The 23420-nt window shown below is 35.8% G+C and overlaps 1 long non-coding RNA gene across 1 annotated transcript; it reads left to right on the top strand.

The window, feature by feature from the left end:
* The first annotated feature begins 1084 nt into the window (after positions 1–1084).
* LOC130466902 (uncharacterized) lies at positions 1085–2306 on the top strand. The gene is made up of 2 exons (XR_008927061.1): positions 1085–1342; positions 2015–2306. It is a non-coding gene; the product is annotated as an uncharacterized lncRNA (long non-coding RNA).
* The last annotated feature ends 21114 nt before the right edge of the window (positions 2307–23420 follow it).

Below are 23420 nucleotides of genomic sequence, written 5' to 3' on the forward strand. Positions count from 1 at the left end.
TATTTCTGATTCTTACAATATTTCCGTTTCCGGCAATATTTCCGATTCCGGCAATATTTCCATTTCCAATAATATTTTCCGATACGTACCATGTTTCCGTTTCCGGCAACATCTACGTCTTGGATAATATTTATATTTCCGATAAGATCCATATTTCCGTTTCCGGCAATATCATCGTTTCCGGAGTATTCATTTCTTGCTTGTGACGATCTCAGCTCCCACTGAAACCAAGATCCGTCGATTCCGAATATCCATAGATGTAGTATTTAATTCCATTAAATACTTGATTCGTTGACGTACTATTTGTGTGACCCTACGGGTTCAGTCAAGAGTAAGCTGTGGATTAATATCATTAATTCCACTTGAACTGAAGCGGCCTCTAGCTAGGCATTCAGCTCACTTGATCTCACAGAATTATTATCTTATTAATTAATACTGAACCGCATTTATTAGACTTAACAGTATATGAATACTTGGACCAAGGGCATTATTTCCTTCAACTCTCGTCTTCACTCGTCATTCTCCTTTTCTAGGATCACCGATCTTCCATCCTCAATAATCTCCTACATCAATTAGCAAAGATAAAACAAATGACTACCACTATGGAACAGCTTCGCATAGAAAATAAGACCTTAGCAGCTGCCCAGGTCCAAAATGAGCTCGATAATGAAAAGAAGAACGAGAAAATGGTCCTTAGGCATACTATGGGAAGGAGTTATACACTAGTAGAAAAAGGCCCCGTTGCAACGGGCTTTTAGACCCTTGTTCGGTAGCTGCAACTAGGGGAAGCAACAAGTACAATGAACAATGTTCGCTTCAAAAAGTAATTTGTTGTAGCGAACATATACGTGTTCCTTACAATAAGTAGAGGAAAACATGCTTAAATAAAGACCTGTTGCAGCTAGACCTGTGCAAGGGGCTAGAGGCCCGTTAAAATCCCTAGCCCGACCTTTTTATTAAAGGGTTCAGCCCTTGAACTTATTAAAGGGGTTGGGCTTTCATAGGGCTTCATTTTAAAGGGCTTTAAAAGGGTTTGATAGGGCTTTTAGAAAGTTTAGTTTAAAGGATTATGAAAATAAAAAAAACCAACAAACTCTAAATAAAGAACTAATCAAAATACACCTCTCTCTCATTTAGAACCTGTCAAACCCTAAATTTTCCCCCAAAAAATAAGAACCCTTATTTTCGCTGTCCTCTTTTCCCCCCAAAAGTAAGAACCCTAATATTCTCTCTCCTCTTTTCCCCAAAATTAATAACCCTAATTCTCTCGAACAATCGTCGTCGCCGCCATAACAATCATCATCACCGCCAGAACAATCTCCGTCGCCGCCTTCGAATTTAGGTATACCCTACTTCATAATGTCGTTCCCACTTTACGGATCAACTTAAAGTCATGTTGTTGTTTTTGTTCTGTCTGACAAACAATTAGATCTTCCTACGTCTTCTACCATCTTAATCACAACAAGGGCATATCAGATTGTAACAATATTGGTTTGAATTTGTAATTTTTGTTATTTATTTTTGATTAAGAAAATAAAAGATGAGTGCAAAAAATAGAGAGAGAAAAATAAACTAATTAAAAGATGAGTATGTATGCTTGTGTGTGTACGTTTTGAGGTTTGATTGAGAAACTGGGGGGTTTGGAGGGTAAAAATAAAAAGGGATATTTGGTTTCACTTTGATACTTCGTAGAGTAACAATACCAATTACTCATGAAAAATATTATATAGAGTATTTAATTTGTTACCAAATTTAATAAGATGGGGTGTTTCTGTTTGGTGTAAGAATGTCTAGAATGGAACGACATTACTGTGATGGGGCAAGGAATAGTTCAACTGAGTTATGAGTTACATGGCAAGCTAACTAATTGATGATTCATATTTATATCAGCCAAAATTCTGTACTTGGTTTTGAACTTTCAGTAGCTGTTTTAGTATATTGCAAATAAATCATGGTTTGTTGGCATTTTCTGTCATGTATTATCATGTTGTTGTGTATTTTTGTCGAATTTCAGAGTATTATGGAGGGTACTAGTGCACCAACTTCATCGACTATTCATCATGAGCTCGTGTACTTACTGCAAAATCTTGAAGTTTTCCTACTAGAACGTACACTGAGATATAACAAGACACATTTGTTAGAAACAAGTCCTTAGAATTGTTGTTCTTAGCCTCAAAGGCTTGTGTGGAATCTGATTGAATTTTAATATTCTTTACTTCGAAGGCGAGGATATATTTCCTGTTATGAAAAGCAAGAAACCTGAACGATATAAAGCCAATTTTGTTAACCACCTTTTGGTGCTGAAATTTTCTACTGGAGTTACAACTTTTTGAACAAGTATGATGGTGTAAGGCACACAATGTTATTACTATATGTAACTCTTCAGCATTTTTATAGTTGAAGATGTGTATGGTCAGAGTATAGTCTATTTTATTCATTGAAATATATACAGACTAAAAAAAAATGGCCAGCCCGTTAAACCCGTATAAAACCCGGCCCGACCCTACGTAGAAATATTGCAAGCTAGGCCCGACCCGGCCCTAACCCAGTTCGTTGAACAGGTGTAGTTGCAGCGAACAACATTTTGTTCGCTGCAACAGACCTATCCTGTTGATGCTAACAGATTGTTGTTCGCTGCAACAGGATGGGTCTTTTGCAGCAAACGACAATATGTTCTCTACAACAAACCCATCCTTTTGGCGCGAACATTTTAATTTTAATTTTATTTATCCATACCTAGAGTGCCTTGCACCAAACATAGCAACATGTTAACAACACTAATAGAATATCAAAACCTGTATAAAAAAATATAAAAACATAGACTAACTGTTTTTTTATATACATATATATCTCAAAACAAAAGTGCACGTACTACATTAATATCTGGATAGACTGGTTATTTACTTCTATTGTACCAGAAACCATTAAAAAGGAAAAGGCGAAGCTTAAAGTATGGAGTGCCAACACAGTCGTTTTAAAACGTTCTACTTCGGCTGTACCCGCTTTGTATGCTCTGAGGTTCCTAGCAGTGGATCAAAATATATGAAATGAAATGTTCCAATTTCAACGTACACATACATTTTAATATAAAAGATTGTTCTATAATATCTAAACCAACTCGATCAAGCGCGCCCAGGACAATAATAAATACTTGCTGGTAAAAAACTTAGTCCATTGCTCACGAACCATATCAATTTCCTCACTAGCATAAGGCGTATTCCTCGTAGTATAGACCTTTACAAAAATATAAATAATAATTTAAAAAATTAAATGCAAATTAAATATCACATTTTAACATTCAAGCAACTAATGAAAATGTCCTAATAGTCTAGAATACGAATTAAGAGTAAGGAAAAGTAATTACCTCATCTAGCCGGCCTTCATAGTCATGGTGAAACGTGACTATCTCTAACATGAACTTCATAACGTAATAGGCACACTCAGGTTCGCCAATTTTTTGAGCGCAGTGATTAGGCAACATAATACTTTATCTTAAAAGACCAATAATTATAATAAACAAAGCTAAAGCTAATTAGTAAACATGTTATACCTCTATAGGACTGAGTTTACACGACCTAAAAGTCGTTTTATTCGGACACTTCCCCCACCCCCCCCCATTGTACTAATACACTGGGTATGCCCTAGAAAATTAATGAATCGCACGTACTCATGAATATGATTTAATTTGTTAATATTCTTAAAAATTAATGTAATTTGTAAGAAAAAGAACTTACAAACACAAGATTCCCCATGCATCATCTAATCGACTTGGATCTGTAGCAGAATCGAAAATATATACTCAACCTCTACGTAGGTCCATCACGTATAAAATCCAATGATTTCTGCATCATTTACAAATTATATAGTAAAATACTTAATTTTGACAATATGTAATACCCCAAAATTTTTAAACTGGATTTATTAAAATTAAAAACATTTATTAGCTTGATTTCGTTTTAAATCATTACGAATAATCCAATTTCGTTAATTTTAACGTTTTTACGATTTATTTAAACGATAAATTTATAAACGAAAATTTATTTATTTTTCGTTAACGATATTTTATAAAGAATTTATTTAGTTAAACATTTCTATTTTTACAAATTACTGAAAATTACAACAAAATTTCTGAATTTTGGCCTACTTTTGTGAAATTACGAAAATGCCCTTTGAAGAGCAAAATTCCATTTCTCTTCTTCTTCCTCCTCTCCACATTTGTTTCACTGCCCTTCCCTCAATTCAGTCCAAATTCAATCCTTGGACCCCAAGCATATTTCCTTATTCTTCACTCTACCTACTTACAAATTTAGAAACTTTAGATGGAATTTCAACAACAACCAAATTCAATTTCAATCTCAAACTCACTTCCCTTGTTCTCTTTGATTCCAATCACTAACCACCACCGTGAAAACCACCGTCTGCCACAACCATAACCATCATTGCCCAACACCATCACCCCACCCACCCAGCTCCACTCCACCACCGTTCACCACCAAGCACCACAACCGTACCCTCGCCTTCCCTCTCCTTCATTTCCCCTGCTTCTCGCCCTCATCCCGCAGAAACCGCAGCTGCAACCACCACTCCCTGCCACCACCACCACCACTTCCCTTACCCTCATCGGAAAACTATTGTAGCCTTCCCCAACCACCCACGACGCCACCAAAACTCCCCTGTATTTTGCCCCTACTCGCACTCCCTTTCCCCTTTTCTCGTCGTACCGCCGCAAACCACCCACCCTCACTGCCGCCTTCATCGGCGCAGTCTTGCGACACCGAACAACAAAGCCAGCCACCCCAGTCTCCCTTCCTCCTTCCTCTCCTCCTCCCTTTGTGCTCCCCTTTTTTACACCCCCCCTCCCCCGCTTGTGTTCTTTTCCCTTAAACCAAAACCCAATTTTGGTTTCCTTCCCTCAACCCAATTTAAAGATTGGGCCATTTTAATTTTGGCCTTGGTGAGTTAAAAACTGAATTATTATTTCAGATTTTCTAATTGTTAATTTTCATGTTTCAACAAATTTTGATAATTTAATTAGTTACTAATAAATTTTATTATTATTTTAAGGTAGGAAAATATACTTATTAATCGATTTTACTAAAATAATTACTAGCTTTATTTAACAAAAACGGAATTTAAATAATATTTTCAAGAAAACTGGTTATGAATATAAATAAATATTTCGATTGAAAATTCGATTAATAATATCATTTTCATTAAATTTTGAAATAATATTTTATTAAAATTCGTTATTTATAATTTCATTACTTATAAAATTTATTATTTATAGAATATTGATTTTAAGTCATTTGTCGATTTCGTACTAATTCAATGATTTAATATTTTGAAAGAAATTGGACTCGGAGCTCAGGACAAACGAACCAAGGAAAAATCCCTAGCGAATCGCGGAGTTTATGTAACGGCTATTGCTAGTACCAGCAATTCCCTTATAAATGTGATTATGAAATTACAACGTTATGATTGAATTTATGAACTGAATGTTTTGATATGTTTTATGAATTGCAGGAAATGAATTACGATTTGTTTGAATTATTCTATATAATATGATTTGATTGAGTTTTCTCGAAAATTGATGTTTATGTGATGCCATGAAAGAAATGATATTTTATTGATCCCATGATGTAAATGATGTTTTATGATCTAAAAGAGTTATGTTATTTCAACTAAATTACAAAATCCAAGGCTTAGTAAAATTACATAAAACATGATAAATGAAAGTGAAAGACCTAGTTTGTGTGGCAGTATATAAACTACCATATTTCTATTTTCGGTCATGCATGTACCTAGGGACACCTGTCCGCCCATGGATTACGAGCCCATGCTCCCATGGTTTATGTAATACCTCGTATTTTTCTGTATTTTATAAATGTATTTTATTATATTTATAAAGTATTTTTATGATTTTAAGAATTTAAAACACATTTAAATGTATTTTATTTCATTAGAATATTTATTAGTTTAATTATTACCAAACGAATTTATTATTTAATGTTGGGAATTTAATTGGTTTCAAAAGTAAAACGATTTTAAATGAATCTAGCCCAATTCAATTCCAAGTTCAAGTCCAAACAAATTAAACAAGCCCATCCTATGTTTAATGAAGCCCGAAAGGGAATCCTAAAGCCTAGCCCATCTTTGAGTTTCCTAAGCCTATAAATATAGGTGCTCAAAAATCGCTCATTATTATTCATTAAACCTAAAAGTAAAACCCTAACCCTAAATTCTTCTTTCTTTCGTCGAACTTATTTTTGGCCGTTTTTCTCCTACTTCCGTTCGTTTTCAGAAAGAGGTTTCTTCTTAAAATTTGTAGATCTCCAAAAGTACTTGAACGTTTCCTTAAGAATCAATCAATTCCGAGTTGTAGATCAAAAGTTATGAGCGTTCTAAAATCTTGCTGCAGTAATTTCTCTTCTCCTCTCTTTGGCCCATCTCCTTGCCGAGCACGCACAACAATTGTGCGCTCGTTCCTTGTGCCTCGAACACCCACGCCCCTCGCCCCTCGCCCTTGATGCTCACTGCCTCGTGCCCTTGTGCACGTAACCACCCGCACACCTCACACTCTCGCCCACTCCCTCTCGCCGCACCGCACTGCTCACCTTCCCTTGCGTGCTGCTGTGCGCGTGTTTCTGTTGCTGTGAGCGTTGTTGTGCGCGTGTATGTGTGTGTTTCTTTGTTCGTTCGTTCAATTCTTTTCGCCCAATCACATTAATTCGTGGTTGTTCCGTGCTATAGGCCGGATTGGTATAATTCTCTTCTTCCTTGCCTATTCTATTTCAATTCCGTATTTAAATTATACTATTATTATTGGTTTTGATTAATTAAAATTTTGAGATCGGTTATGAACACCGAATTTTGAGGATTTGTATGTTTGAATTATTGAAGAATATTTTGAATTCAAATATTATAATTTTCAGATTTGAAGTATATATTAAAGCTTCAATTTTTATAAGTTTTAATGGTTTTAATTACAAACTATGATTGGAGTTTTAATCTTAGCCTTATGGGCGATTGATTAGCATAATTAGATGATGAATTTAATTATGATAATCAATTATATTTTTCAGGATATTGTAAAGACTTAAAACGCCGATTTTTAATGGTTTTATACATGAAAATAAATAAATTTCATGCTAGGGGTTTAAACGATTGATTGAGACTATTATTTTTATTTATGAACGATTAAGTTCTAATTAATTCAAGTGTTTTAAAACTAAAAAAAGTTGCTGGAAATTTAGTAAACATGGATAATAATTAAGTTTCTCCATTGTGTTTATAGGAGTTGATTTCTAGTAAGTTGTGATTCGCACAGTGGCCCCGTACTTAGGTATTCCAGGTACGTACAAGTACATGTCTAGGGCGACCACATTAATTATCAAGGGACATTACATGATTGTTTATGGATGTGAATTGTATTACGTGAACTTGGTGAGTTCATAGTTGATTTGTTGAACGATCATGTGAATTATTATTGTTGGAATTATTGATTTGTTGATTGAACAAGCATGTTGAGACTATTGTGAGTATGGATTTCATTGTCAATCATGTTGTTCAATATTTATGCATGTATGGTTTGTTTCACATGCAAGGGATGGATTATTTATTGTGATGCTATTGTACGGGATGTGTAGCATACTTTTGAGCCAATTATTCGTACTTCGTTGTATTACTTACTTTACCACATGTGAAGGGTTCGCTCACGTAAGCCACCACACATGTAAGGTTCAGTTGGGAATATTTTATATGAAATGAATTAGAATTTGTCGTGCAAGGGCACAACCCTCATGTTAATGGGCATGATGTGGAATCTCACTTTGGTGAGGAGGAATATGGTATTAATTTCACAAGTGTCTTGCTTTGTTGATCACAAGTCCTAAAGCATTAAAATAAGATTGTTTTGTTTGTTGTTTATTAATTGTATGTGTATATGTTGTTGAGTCTTGAGTTCGCCTTTTAATAAAATATTAATAAAAGTAAAGTGCAACCAGAACAAGCTTCAAAACTCTTGGAACGTATATATATCTTAAGTATGAACAATGGGGGGGGGGGGGAGACTTGCCGGAAAGCTTGATCTTCTACTAATGATACAAGACGTTGTTTCATTCATCTTATGCGCTGGAATTCCGTCGGTATGGCCCGACACTCGGTATGGTCCGATATTTATTATTTATTATTTGGTGTATGGTTGGCTCCCAACACCCTTCCTTTATGGAATATTCTTTTGGCCCGTTCGAAGCTTATTCTAATTAAATTGTGAGTCAAGAGTCGAGTCAAGTGTCGAGCCTTGTATTCATGATTTACTTGTGATTTATTAAATGGCTTTTGCATGTTGATTAGTACTTAGTGAGTAATGCATGTTTATAGTTTTGTTTCACTCTATTCTTGTAAGTACTCAGCTTTTGCTGACTACGTGGTTTGTGTCTTTTGGTCATGGCCTTCGCCTTAATGACCCTATAATGATCCACCATTTGCATTTGCATTGTTGGGGAGTAGAATAATATAGCAAGTTGATAGATCGAAGTACGATCGAAATCATGTGGCTTCGGATGATTGAGAGAGTTGCATGTTTTTCTTACTTTAAAACTATTTCATCTATACTTTAATTATGTTTTGAATTCGTTGAACTTTTAATACTTTGGTTCTGGGCCATTATGTTTCCAATTTGTAGGAGGCCTCGATAATTTAATTATTTATGTTTTGAAAAGTTAGTTGACATTAAATTCCGCTGCGTAATTCTGGTAATAGCCTTAACCGTTATCACGGTGGCTGTAATACTTTAGTAATTCCTTTATTTTTAAGTTGGAAAATGGTTTTATAAAAGCAAGGAATGATTAGGGTGTTACAAAGTGGTATACTAGAGATTAGTTTCATTCCTTCTTTGTAGTAAGCAATACTACAAAGTGGTAATCGGAGACTAATGCTTCTTTGTAGTAATTCATACTACAAAGTGGTATTTGCGGAACTTTAGTATTTTTAAATATTATTTTCCTAAAGTCAAAACGTATTATTTTGAGTACTCAATATTTTAAAGGTCAAATACCAATTATTTTGTGTCGTTTGAAATGAGTTGAAAAGTTTGGATTATTATTTAATTTAATTGATTTTTCCGAATTCTTTTTTTTATTATTCGGAATTTTATAATTAAATTCGAATTATTTTCGGATTTTCTTTTATTTAAATATCCGAATATTTTTTTTTATTATTCGAATCTTTTTTCGAATTTAGTTTTTTTTATTTAATTTTCGGATTCTTTTTTTTCTTTTTTAAAATTATCCGAAATTAATTTATTTAATTAATTAATAATTCTTATTAATATTCGATTTTAATTTTAATAATTTCAACTAAGTTGGCAGTTATTTCTTAATTAATTTCGAAAATTAATATTGCTTCCAAGTGAGGAATAGGTAGATTAAGAAGGGCATATTAGTTTAAGTATGCATTTTATATGATAATGTGATTTATTAATTGCCATGTATATGTTTTGACCATGTTTTATCTTGCTTTATGTGATTATTTACATCATATTTCATGTTGAGCATATACTTCTGCATTGAAATTGTCTGGCTCCACGAACTATTTATTGTATCCTTGGGGGTTGAATTTTGTTGGGAACACGATTAGTGAGACTCTTAAGTGTGTGTTTTTAGGACTTAAGAATGTTGCCTTCAAAGTTTTCCAATCTAGGACAGTTAGAGAACCTTGATAGTGAGACTCCATATGTGTATGTGAAGAAGATTGAGCTTGCATACTACTATTTTGGGACGCTTAAGAATTGCCACATTTGAGGAAAATTGATGTTATGCCTGAGATGATTGTATATTGTTTACCCCATAGTACACCTTATATAGAGCTTAAGCACAAGTTCAGTGATATGCATTTTGAGAATGATACACCTAGTTGGAGGAAGTATTGTATTGTAGATGGTAGATGAAGGTATGATACTGAGGTTATGACTACTATCATAGAATTAGCAAAAAGGTGCTATGAAGATGGTATGCTTGCTATGGGATTAGGTCTAGGTGACATAGATGACAATTATGAGTATGAAATGGAAGAAAATGAGAAATTGAATGATTATGGTGAAGTTGTTGAGGTTGAAAAATCCCAATCCAGTGGTTCATGAATCTACTGTTGAGTTGTATAGTGGCTTTGAAATAGAACCAAAAGCTAATAATGAGGTTAATAGAGTGTCACAACAGGATGATGAGGTTATGGATAAATATTATGATTCGGAAGACAACATGGATGATCTTAATGATCAAGAATTTACTCCAGAACAATACAAAGAAAAAGATGATCGTCGTGATGACATTAGTCTTTAGAGAAATGTAATCCTTAGTTATTTATTTTGTTGATTAATAAAGTAGCAAAGCTACTTCCCGTCAAAAAAAAAAATTTAATAAAAAAAAAGAGTAGCAAAGCTACTATTTATGGTAATTAGTTCAATTATGGTTTGGAGAAATAAAAGCAATGTTATTGATGGATGTAAGGCCTTTTTATTGAAGTATTAATAAAAGCATCGAAATCCTTTTGTTATCTCTTGAGTTCAAATATCGATTAAAAGTTTCGTGGGTATCGCAAAGGGATTATGTGTTTTATTTCTCGAATTAATTATTAACGAAGTGCATCGTGGTTAGTTTCCACTTAGCTATGTGGTTCGAACAAGTCAAGGGGGTGGCTAGTAGGTGGCTCCACTTTCCCCATCATGTTCGAAATTTTATGCATTGTTGCAAATTAATTTGATTGGTTTGTTGGTCTGTAACCTTAGCGTTGTCCATATCAAACCCAGTCATTAAAGTGAGTGGTGGATGATCAAGGAATATCCAATATTGTTAGGCAACTAGCTGCAATACTTCAGAACCTAGCAGAGACTAGGCAAAAAAATCCAATTAATGACCCTGCTAAGGGAATGTTCAAGATGGTAGTCCAGAGTAATCTTCCACTTTACCTAGGGGAGTTTGACCCGAGTGTACTGGAGTACTGGCTTAGAAAGTTTGATAAATTGATGGTTGTTGTAAACGGTCCAGAGAACCTTAGGGTGAATAATGTTGTGTATTACCTTAGGGGAGAAGCTTATTTATGATGGTAAAGGTGTGTGAATGCTTTGAGTGCTACACCAGGATTTAGGTGGGAATCGTTCAAAATTGCCTTGAGAAACAAGTTTTACCCACCTTAACTGAAAAAGCAGAAAGCCCTAAAATTCATTGAGCTGAAGATGGATGGGTTGTCTTTGACTGAATACTATTCCATGTTATAGCATTGTCTAAGTTTGCACCTGAAGTGGTGGCAACGGAAGAGCTTAGGGCTCAAAGGTTTGAAAATGGATTGTTAAATGGATTCGTAGTTGTTACTATCTAGAGAGATCCTTACTTCTATAGATACCCTCTATATATAGAAAGGCCACTCATCTGTGTGGACTACATGCGAGGACGAACAAGATTGAAAGTGAAACTGGCAAAAAGAGAAAGGATGTTAGGAACCAGAGTTATTGAGGTACCCATAATTATACCAATTGGTAGTGTAGTAAGTACCAAGATTCATAAGAATGTGCCTTGACCATAGCAAAAACCATTTTCCTGTCTAACCTGATTGAGATTAATTAGGAGAATTGGAGGTGATTTTAGTGATGGATTGGTTGGCCATGTTCAAAGACAAAAGTGACTGCGAAAAGAAGAAGGTTGATTAGAGATCTAGCTTAAGTACATTAGTACTTATCGTCGTTTTGGGTTGGCCTAGAAACATATGAATTATCACGGAAATTGAACTCGTGAAGCTAGTTAGTAAAGGGAACCCTATGCAATGTGAGAGACCTTAATAATAAAGTTAAGGATATACCTGAGAACATTACAGTTACGAATGAATTTCTTTATGTGCTTCCAGAAGAGAACCCATGAATACCTTCTAATCGACCTATTGACTTTACTATTGACTTAGCACCTGGAAATGCGCCTATTTCAAAAGCTCCATACAGAATAACTCCAAAAGAAGTGAGTGAGTTGAATGGTCAATTGAAAGATTTGTTGGAGAAAAGTTATATTAGACCAAGTGCATCACAATGGGGAGCACCAATTGTTTTTATGAAAGAGAAGGATAAGAGTATGAGACAGGTCATAATTAAGAGCAAAGTACCCTTTTGCCTAGGATAGACACCTATTTTGACCAATTTAAGGAAGCAGGAAATTTCTGGAAGATCGAATTGTGATCAGGTTATCATCAATTGAGAATTGCGGATAACGATATACCAAAGACTGCATTTAGGACAAGATATAGTCATTTCGAGTTCACTGTTATGCCATTTGGGTTGGCCAATGCACCTACAATATTCATGGACTTGAAGAATCGTGTGTTCCATGCATTTATGGATAAGCTTTTAGTGTTTTTGTAGATGATATCTTGGTGTATTCGAAGAGCAATAAGGAGCATGTTGGACATTTTGGGTCTAAGTTAAGTACACTTAGGGATAACCAGTGTAATGTCAAATTATCGATGTGTGAATTCTGGATAGAGACTGTCACATTTGTAGTGAATATTGCAAGATTAAAGCTGTTAGCGAATGACCTACACCAAAGAGAGTCACTGAAATTTGATGTTTTCTTAGTTTAGCTGGATATTATAGCCGCTTGTCAAGGGACATTACATGATTGTTTATGGATGTGAATTGTATTATGTGAACTTGGTGAGTACATAGTTGATTTGGTGAACGATCATGTGAATTATTTTTGTTGGAATTATTGATTTGTTGATTGAACAAGCATGTTGGGACTATTGTGAGTATGGATTTCATTGTCAATCATGTTGTTCAATATTTATGCATGTATGGTTTGTTTCACATGCAAGGGATGGATTATTTATTGTGATGCTATTATACGGGATGTCTAGCATACTTTTGAGCCAATTATACGTACTTCGTTGTACTACTTACTTTAACACATGTGAAGGGTTCGCTTACGTAAGCCACCACACATGTAGGGTTCAGTTGGGAATATTTATATAAAATGAATTAGGATTTGTCGTGCAAGGGCACAACCCTCATGTTAACAGACATGATGTGGAATCTCACCTTTGGTGAGAAGGAACTTGGTAGTAATTTCACTACGTCTTGATTTATTGATCACACGTCCTAAAGGAATTAAAATGAATTGTTTTGGTTGTCGTTTATTAATTGTATGTATGAACGTATGTGTGTTCGAGTCTCGAGTTCACCATTAATAAAATATTAATAAACGTAAAGTGCAACCAGAACAAGCTTCAAAACTCTTGGAACGTATATACCTTGTGTATGAACAATGGGGGGAGACTTGCCGGAAAGCTTGATCTCCTACTAATGATACAAGACGTTGTTTCATTCATCTTATGCGCTGGAATTCCGTCGGTATGGCCCGACACTCGGTATGGTCCGATATTTATTATTTATTATTTGGTGTATGGTTGGCTCCCAACACCCTTCCTTTATGGAATATTCTTTTGGCCCGTTCGAAGCTTATTCTAATTAAATTGTGAGTCAAGAGTCGAGTCAAGTGTCGAGCCTTGTATTCATGATTTACTTGTGATTTATTAAATGGCTTTTGCATGTTGATTAATACTTAGTTAGTGATGCATGTTTATAGTTTTGTTTCACTCTATTCTTGTAAGTACTCAGCTTTTGCTGACTACGTGCTTTGTGTCTTTTGGTCATGACCTTCGCCTTAATGACCCTATGATGATCCATCATTTGCATTTGCATTGTTGGGGAGTAGAATATTATAGCAGGTTGGTATATCGAAGTACGGTCGAAATCATGTGGCTTGGGATGATTGAGTGAGTTGCATGTTTTTCGTACTTTAAAACTATTTCATCTATACTTTAATTATGTTTTGAGTTCGTTGAACTTTTAATACTTTGGTTCTGGGCCATAATGGTTCCAATTTGTAGGAGGCCTCGATAATTTAATTATTAATGTTTTGAAAAGTTAGTTGACATTAAATTCCGCTGCGTAATTCTGGTAATAGCCTTAATCGTTATCATGGTGGCGGTAACACTTTAGTAATTCCTTTATTTTTAAGTTGGAAAATGGTTTTATAAAAGCAAGGAATTATTAGGGTGTTACAGGTTATGAGCCCAGGCTCTGGCCCAGGGCCAATGTTACCAGTTCGATTTGAGCCCAGGCTCTTATGGGCCCAGGCCCTCGTGGAGAAATCCTTCACCAGTTTCTACTCGCCAACAACTAGCATGTTAATTAAAAAGTTTATGAATGAATTAATTATGATGTTTTATTAAATGTTTTACATTATTCTATTCTCCCAAAATGAATTGAAATGAATTTACGTTGCTACAATAGTTCATTACTGAGTCTTCGACTCACCGTTTTGTTTTCTGTTTTAGGTGCTGTTGGGGACGATGGAAACGAGTAGTGGCGAGGATTTCACTTTAATAATTTCCACCTAGTTTATTCTCTAAGTTTTAATAGTTTAATTAAAGACTTTTAGTAAGTTATGTACTTTTATTTTGGGAACATAAAGGATTATTATGTTAATTTGGAGTTTTAATAGCTTAGACTATGATGTTTGCCTTGTAATTCCCAAGAGGGAGTTATGGCGGTAATGTCCAGACCGAATTAGGTAAATTCCGCTGCTTAATTATGTGAGTTAGAGGTCGAGGCGTTACACAATAACAATAATAATTATATATGAAACTTATATTTAACACTTACTCTTGATTGTATGGGAGTAAAAACCAATTGGTTATATTGGGATTACCCTTCTTAGCCTTTTCAATATCATCTTGGAATTTTTTTTCAAATACATTGTTGGCGCTTCAAGGTCGGTCTTGATTCTAGTGCTTGATCAACAACATCTTGGGACAAATTAACCCAATCTGCAATTAGACGTACTTTTCAATGTGGTCGTGCAATTAAGACCTACAAAATAAACAAGATTACACTATTAGGATCGATAAAGTAAAAACTTCAAAGAAAGAATAGTTAACAACAAATAAAACATTTACAATATGTCGACTTGGATCACTGAAATGTTTAAGCATGCCCCGCTAAGGAACTCTCCTACATCGGACGCAGTTACGTACATTTCTGGATCTAAATCTGAGTGCCAAACTAAGTCAGCCAATGGGATGGTAATATTATCATGTATCACCGAACACCAGAGTCGTGCTAAACTGCAAGTATTTGCATGACGTGCCAAGACCATGAATTGCATTGTATGCAGGTCCTGCTTTCTTGCTTTTGATCATTGATTCTTGAGTTTCACATTCACAACTACCTGCCACCTCTATGTTGGACTTAGACATAGAATTTGACTTCTTTGGATATGAAGTTTACTATAACAATAATCAATTAGTATTTGTATTAATCCATACATGCTAATAATAATCAATTTAAAGAGAGAAACTATCAATCTAAAGTTAAAAAAATGAAAAAACAAGAAACAATCTATTTTAAGTTTCCAGTGGTTAGGATAAGAGTGTCTAACTTCATCCTCAAATTAAATATGTTTGGACGTTAAGCAGCTCAATAAAACTCTTTTAAGTTGATGAGTAAGTCTTAATATACTTGAATGCAAATGTAATGTAAGCTAGTTGTGAGGGTATGGAAAATCACCGTTGTTTTTACCATAGCAGCAAGTTGTTTTTCCATTATTTTTTTGGATTACTTTCGGGATAAGGGATCGTCGAGGAATCCACGGTTATGGTTGCAAAAAGTCTTCAAATCATTTCTTTATTCACCGACATCAAATTTCAGTTAGCTAGGATTCACATGGTTATTTGGCCCTTTGATTTCCATTTAAAATGTTAATGAATGATCGATTCATGCAAAATGTAGTTAAGAATTTTCTGAAACTTGACTAATATGTGCATAAATGAAGGGTTACTTTGAATTGTTACTTCATGTAGTCTACATTTTTTGTTTGTGGGTATCTTTGTTTATTTGTAAGTAAATTTCATATCTTGTGCTGGGGTTTACTTGCTAATTATGCTTCTGAGAGTGATCAAACAACACAAAAAAGAAGTAGCTAACAGGGGGGAGGGGGGGAGCACAAATAGCACAGGGGGAGGGAGAATAACAAAGGATTTACGTTAGCTGCTAAGTCCGTTGTCTTTCCTTTAAACACTAATTCCATTGTATTCTCTTGGGCTGTTAATACCGTTGTCTTCTTTTCAGAGCTACTGTCCATCTCTTTAGAAACATTAGACTTGGACTTCCTTTTAGGAGGTGGAGCACAATCCTATAAAATTCAACAAAAGTAAGAGTGAGTAGGTAACATGTCGAATGTGCTTGCGTGAACATATACATTCAAAACAATAAAACATATATACCTTGTCTTCTTCGAAAATCACTAAGTGGATGGGCCATTGCACCAAAACTACTCTGAGCACTGCCTAAGTAAAACCCACTCCCGTAGGTACTGGAAGAATATCATCAACATGTCCATCATAAACACAATCAACTTGGACTTTATAGTGACCAGGCTTCATCGATCTAAAATGTTGGGGCAATGCACCATATGAGGGTTGTACCATACCATCCGCCATGACCACGTTGTTACCGAAAACTTTATCTTCAAGGGAATGATGACATGGAGTCTGTTCCTTCATAAACAAGGAAATTTGGCTACCAAGAACTTAAGGATCAGCATGAACAACTACTGAAGGCTCACATGCATCTTCTCGACTTGTGATTAATAATCGAGTAAGGAACCAGCTAATTGGCATGATAAATTGCCAAACTTAAGGATCAGCAGAACCTTTCTCATAGTTAATAACTACATCTGGAAAGGGTTTTACACGTGTGTCAATGTTGTGACTAGTTTGTTTTGAAGGAAATAATGCCCTTGTCCAAGTATGCATTTAATGGTAAGTCTAACAAATGCGGTTCAGTGTAAATTATACAAGTTAATAATTCAGTGAGATCAAGTGAACTGTATGCCTAGCTAGAGGCCGCTTTAGTTCAAGTGGATTAATGATATTAATCCACAGCTTACTATTGACTGAACCCGTAGGGTCACACAAATAGTATGTAAACGGATCAAGTATTTAATGGCATTAAATACTCCATTTATGGATATTCGGAATCGACGGATCTTGGTTTCAGTGGGAGCTGAGATCGTCAAAGGCAAATAATAAATACTCCGGAAACGATGATATTGCCGGAAACGGAAATATGGATCGTATCGGAAATATAAAAGTCGTAGATGTTGCCGGAAACGGAAACATGGTACGTATTGGAAAATATTATCGGAAATGGAAATATTGCCGGAATCTGAAATATTACCGGAAACGGAAATGTTGTCGGAATCGGAAATATTATCGGAAACGGAAAATAATTCCGGAAACGGAAATATTAAATATTTGTTCGAAACGGAAATTAATTCCGCAATCGGAAATGTTAAATATTATTCGTACCGGAAATGAATTCCGGAATCGGGACATTAATCGGAAGCGCGTCGTACGAACTAGTATCAGACGAGCTTGCCAGAGGAAGGCCCAGCGCGAAGCCAGGCCCACGTCCAGCAAGCCTAGCGCGCCAGAGCAGCCCTAGGCAACGCCAGGCCCAGTGCGCCAAGTCTGCGAGCACAATGGCAGCGAGCACGCGTGGGCTTCGTAGCGTGATGCGGGCTTTGCGTGTGCGCGGGCGTGACCTGGTCGCATGCGGGCTATGCTCGTGTGTGTTTGTGCTTACGTACGAAACCTTAATCATGTAGGATTAGTTTAAGATTAAATTCCTAAATCTAGTAGATAATTAATTAATAGAATTTAGATTAAATTCAGATTAGTTAATTCGTTTCCTAGTAGGATTCTAATACCCGATTCCATACCCTATAAATATGTGATTATAGTTCGCAATTTACAACGAGTTTTCCAAGTATTCATAAGAGTTTTAGGCATAAAATTCAGTCATTATTTGCTGCATAAAAAAACCGAAAATACATAGTATCTTTGGGGCAATTCTAGTTAGTTCAACCTAAGGCGGATCCGGACGTGTTGTGGACTTTCTACGGAGGGACGACACTTGGAGTCCTAAAGACTTGTTCTTGTTCGGTTCGGGCGCAGCAAGGGAGGGCATCCTAAATTATGCTAATTGTTATGTGGCAATTAATTTGGAATCCTGGCTTTTATGGTTTTTCCGCATGATTTATATTCATTTATATGTATCATAACCTAACAGTGGTATCACGAGCCTCTAATTAATTCCATAATAATTTCTTAACATGGTTAAATTTTATAAATTTGCAAGGAATTAAAAGGGATGATTAATTTCGTAATTGTAATTAATTGCAAATTTGCGTTTACTTAATTATATGTTCGCAATTTTTCGGCAGTTTCTTCGTTACTCAACGAAATCGAGTGATTTTTGTGTCAATTCTGTATGTAAAAGGCATTCTAAAATTTTGACAAAAAACTGTTTTGGGGACGAACCCAGAATTCCCAAATTCGAAGCCTAACTATGACTTTTCGAAGGTTTTAGTTTTTCGAACGCAAAATTTGTAATTTTTAAGATGTTAAATTAAATATTTGCACTTCTGTTGTTAAATCTTGAATTTTTTCTTGACCTACTGTATATGTTTAACAAATTTAAGTGCCTAAGCTTGTTAATTATATAACCTAATTTGTAATTGTAATTAATTTGTTGAAATTCGAATAATTTAGATTTTGATTTAATTTTTTTAATTAATTGACGATTTAATTAGGTATCCATGATTAAAAACCACCATAAAAATTGTTAATTTTTGATAAATTTTTATGACCTAGATTTGAATCTATGATAATCAAAAATTAATTGATTAATAAATTTTCGATTTTTCTCCCTAAATTTATAAAATTAATAAAATTTATTAATTTGTCTATAAACTTGAATTAAAAATTTTAATTTTTATATAATTCGCTCATGAATGTTGCACGCACAAAGCAAAGGACGCTACGTGTTACCCTTAAGGGGTGTTGTATAGTGCGGGCATGCGACGACGAGCAAAGGAGCTCGTCGCCCATGCAGTACGAATGCAGCGAGCAACAAGCAATGGCGCGCGCGCGAGGCAGTGATGCCTGGGCGTGTGTGCTGCGCGATGTGAGATGGGCGATGGGGCAAGGCACAGCCGAGCGAGCAGACGCGTGTGGGCAGCGATGGATGCTGCGCCACAGCGCGCGCTGCCTCGCCCAGCGAGCAGACCAGGCGCGTCGAGTGAGGCGGGCTGCGCGCAGCGTGGCCTGGGCTGGCTGCGATGCGTGTGGCCTGCCCGTGCTTTGTTGTGCAATCAAGCGTTGGGGCGCTGCTGCCTCGTGACTCGATGCGGCTTGGGCGCAAGCCCAAGTGCCTCGTCTTGTTACGATTGATGCGCTTTGAAGTTAATTTTGAATTTTTAGTTCGGAAACGATTTAAATTAACTTTAAAATTCGTAATTTAAATTGTTTTCTCGGAATTATATTTTGAATAATCTAATTATTATAAATTCTAATTTATTCTAATTATATTTTTAAAATTAAACCTTGAATAAATAATTTATATGAGCTGTAAATTTTAATTAAATTTGTATGTTCCCGGTTAGACTAGGAAATACAATTTATGTTTAAAATTAGTAAAGCATGTAAATCTATTGGTTTAAGTGGGAGCGTTTTAGTCATAAACTCTTGATTAGGTCTACATTCCTTTAAGGTTAAAACAACTTGATTAGAATTAATAAGGATTGAATAATTGGTAGATTATTGGAACCCTTGATTAATTGCTGCAAATGTTTTTGTGATGCATAATATGTTCTACTAACCAGCTATGTGGGCCATTCATGATAATGAATGCGTGAATGGTATATATTGTATATGTACTGTTTTGCAGGTTATTGAAAAGTAACTAGTATGGCCCAAATAGGATAGAAAATATGGTCAGCGTACCATTAATTTGAATGTAAAATTGGTCTAATGCACCAAAGTTTTTTTTAATTTAAATATGGTCTGCGTACCATCAAATAGTTGTAATTAGTTTAATTATAGATTATCCTATTTGAAGAAAATGGCGCCTCCCATGGTGAAATTCAAGACGGAGTTTCCAATCCATTTTCAAGACGGACTTTGAAGTTGAAACTTCAAGATAAAGTCGGGCCATACTAGATCACATTTATATCTTGTGTATGTTTTAAGTTATTTATTGCTTTAAATATGTCTTAATTATGCATGAGATTGATGCTTGATTATGTTACATGATTAAGGATTTTAGTTCACTTAAAATCTAACCAACATAGTAAGAGCCTTAAGTTCCAAACTTTAAAATTGAGTTAAAAGGTGCCATGCCAAAATAACACTTACTTGGATAAACCTTTACATCAATCTTAATAATAGTTTTCCGCCATAGCGAGGTGTTACTTATTGATCCTAAAGGGGTAAGGTACACAAATAATTGTGAGTACATGTTAGTTTTGGTGAAACTCAACGATATAAGTAAGGAGTCCTTTTATGTCGTGGCAAAACAGATACGTTTACCTAATAAGTTCTTAGACGTACCTATCAACCAAGAGTAGTTTCTAGACTATTAGCAAAGGCTTTGCTTACTTAAAATATTTTAGAATTGAGTCTAAATACATAATGTGCTTAATTCTTCAATGATTTAAGGATCTCGGAATCATTTTATTCACACCTGCCGGAACACATAACTTGAATAAAATGCTAGAATTTAAAGTTTATTATGAGAAACTGTGAATGGTTATTTATTTGTGTTTTCTTTTTCAATTGTAGTTTTAACTATGACAAACAACAATTCATTCAACATCCGATCAATTCTCGAAAAGGAGAAGTTGAACGGGAAAAACTTCCTTGACTGGCAAATTAAAGGAACTTGCAAATAGTTCTTATGTAGGAAGAAAAAGAGTATGTCCTGGTCCAAGTATGCATTTAATGGTAAGTCTAATAAATGCGGTTCAGTATTAATTGTACAAGTTAATAATTCAGTGAGATCAAGTGAACTGTATGCCTAGCTAGAGGCCGCTTCAGTTTAAGTGGATTAATGATATTAATCCACAGCTTACTCTTGACTGAACCCGTAGGGTCACACAAATAGTACGTAAACGGATCAAGTATTTAATGGCATTAAATACTCCATCTATGGATATTCGGAATCGACGGATCTTGGTTTCAGTGGGAGTTGAGATCGTCAAAGGAAAATAATGAATACTCCGGAAACGATGATATTGCCGGAAACGGAAATATGGATCGCATCGGAAATATAAAAGTTGTAGATGTTGCCGGAAACGGAAACATGGTACGTATCGGAAAATATTATCGGAAATGGAAATATTGCCGGAATCTGAAAATATTACCGGAAACGGAAATATTGTCGGAAACGGAAATAATGTACGAACCCTTCTATAAGTCAACTTACTTAGGACACCTCGGATTGTACACAGTAGGACTCGGATTTCAAATAATTTTCAAAAACATCTTCGAACATAATAAAGTGTCCTTGGTTTAAGCTAAGTATGTGTTTATCTCGATGTTGCAAGTGAGTCAAAAAGATTTCTAAGTATGATTATGGGTAAAGAAAGGCACCTAGCTTTTGGTCAAGGCACACTTCAACATGTGACTACCTTGACCATGGCAATGTCGCACAATACGACATTTACAACAGAAGTAGCAAATCACTACTCGAACGTACCTCGCACTAAACGAGTCTGGTTCAAACTATTCATGATCCATGTCACCATGAATGCATAAAAACGTATGCCAAGCATTATAGCACCAAGCCAATCCCGTAGCTACAATTGGGGGGCTTGAGAAAAACACTCTAAAAATCTCGAAATGACGATTTTATCTCAAATTCTCGACGCTAATGCTATACACACGTCATAGGGGCACAATCCTGAGGCCAATCGTGTAAAACGAACCTTAGAATGGCTACAATCCCTCCCAAATTCTAAGTACTACTTAGAATATATAAGGTCACCCCACTGTCAAGGGTAACTGAAAATCGCGAGTCACCAAAACTCCGATCAAACTACTGCACATAACGCTCGCCCTATAAATGCCTGTTACACAGTCTATGTCGTTCCAAAGCAAAAGAGAAAGAAAAATCAAGGATAAAAACTGTCAAATTATACCCAGGAGTCATTTTCAACGCCTAGAGCTGGGCGCCGATATCTTTAACGCCCCAGCCTGGGCGCCGAATCTCTCTGCTTGCCAAATTTTTGCCCAGGCATAAAAACAAGAAAGAAACATCTATGAATCCTCGCATCGAACGAAGTAATAAGCCGTGCACACCCACGCAGAAGGTGCTACACTTGTTCGAGCACCTGAACGAGGCGTGATGAAGTACTCCAATGCAAAAAATAAAAATGATATCCCAACACCTGGAGGAATATTCTAAGACACGCTGTTAGGCCACACAAGCCTAAGTCACAACATAATTTCAACCGTCCCACGGTACAAGTCTAAGAAAAAAAGAGTAAGGCATATTGCACTAATGCGGGCACGACCAAGAGTAAGGGGCAAAGGCTACTTATCGCCCAAATTCAAAATGCAAGCCCCACGACTCCTACATTAAGGATTAAAGGTAGCAAAATATTACCACGGAAGGGATAGCTCGCACCTACACGAGCGGAACCCCAAGGCATCTTTCTCGAAAGAACCTACAAAAATCGTATGCCAAAAGAAAGCATCCCAACATGCATACTTGGGGGCTCCAAGCTACGAAACGACCATAGCAAAATAAAAAATCTCAAAGCAAATGTTTGAACGATCGAAAGGGCACGATGCTTGAGCCCAATTCATGAATGGGCCTGACCCCTATCAAGCTTCTAAGCAAACTATTCAAAATCAGTCATTGCTCAAAAACAAAATGATTCAAACGAACTGATTAATGGACCGCACACAACAACCATTCTATGAACGCTCGTTCGCACATACATATCATCATTCACGAACGCGTTCAAAAGGAAAAATATATACAAGAGCGATCAAAGTCTTACGCCTCAAGGTATGTTCCTCGGGCCATATAGACTCGCCCAACTATTGCAATAATTGTACACCTTAAAGAGCGACAGTTCCTTTAAATAATCGCCCCAAAGCGACAAACACCGTGAAGGAAATAATGCCCTTGGTCCAAGTATGCATTCTATGTTAAGTCTAATAAATGCGGTTTAGTATTAATTAACAAGTTAATAATTCAGTGAGATCAAGTGAGCTGAATGCCTAGCTAGAGGCCGCTTCAGTTCAAGTGGAATTAATGATATTAATCCACAGCTTACTCTTGACTGAACCCGTAGGGTCACACAAATAGTACGTAAACGGATCAAGTATTTAATGGCATTAAATACTCCATCTATGAATATTCGGAACCGACGGATCTTGGTTTCAGTGGGAGCTAAGATCGTCACAGGCAAGAAATGAATACTCCGGAAACGATGATATTGCCGGAAACGGAAATATGGATCGTATCG

This window comes from Spinacia oleracea, chromosome 2 (assembly GCF_020520425.1).
Source record: "Spinacia oleracea cultivar Varoflay chromosome 2, BTI_SOV_V1, whole genome shotgun sequence".
NCBI classification, from domain to species: Eukaryota; Viridiplantae; Streptophyta; class Magnoliopsida; order Caryophyllales; family Amaranthaceae; genus Spinacia; species Spinacia oleracea.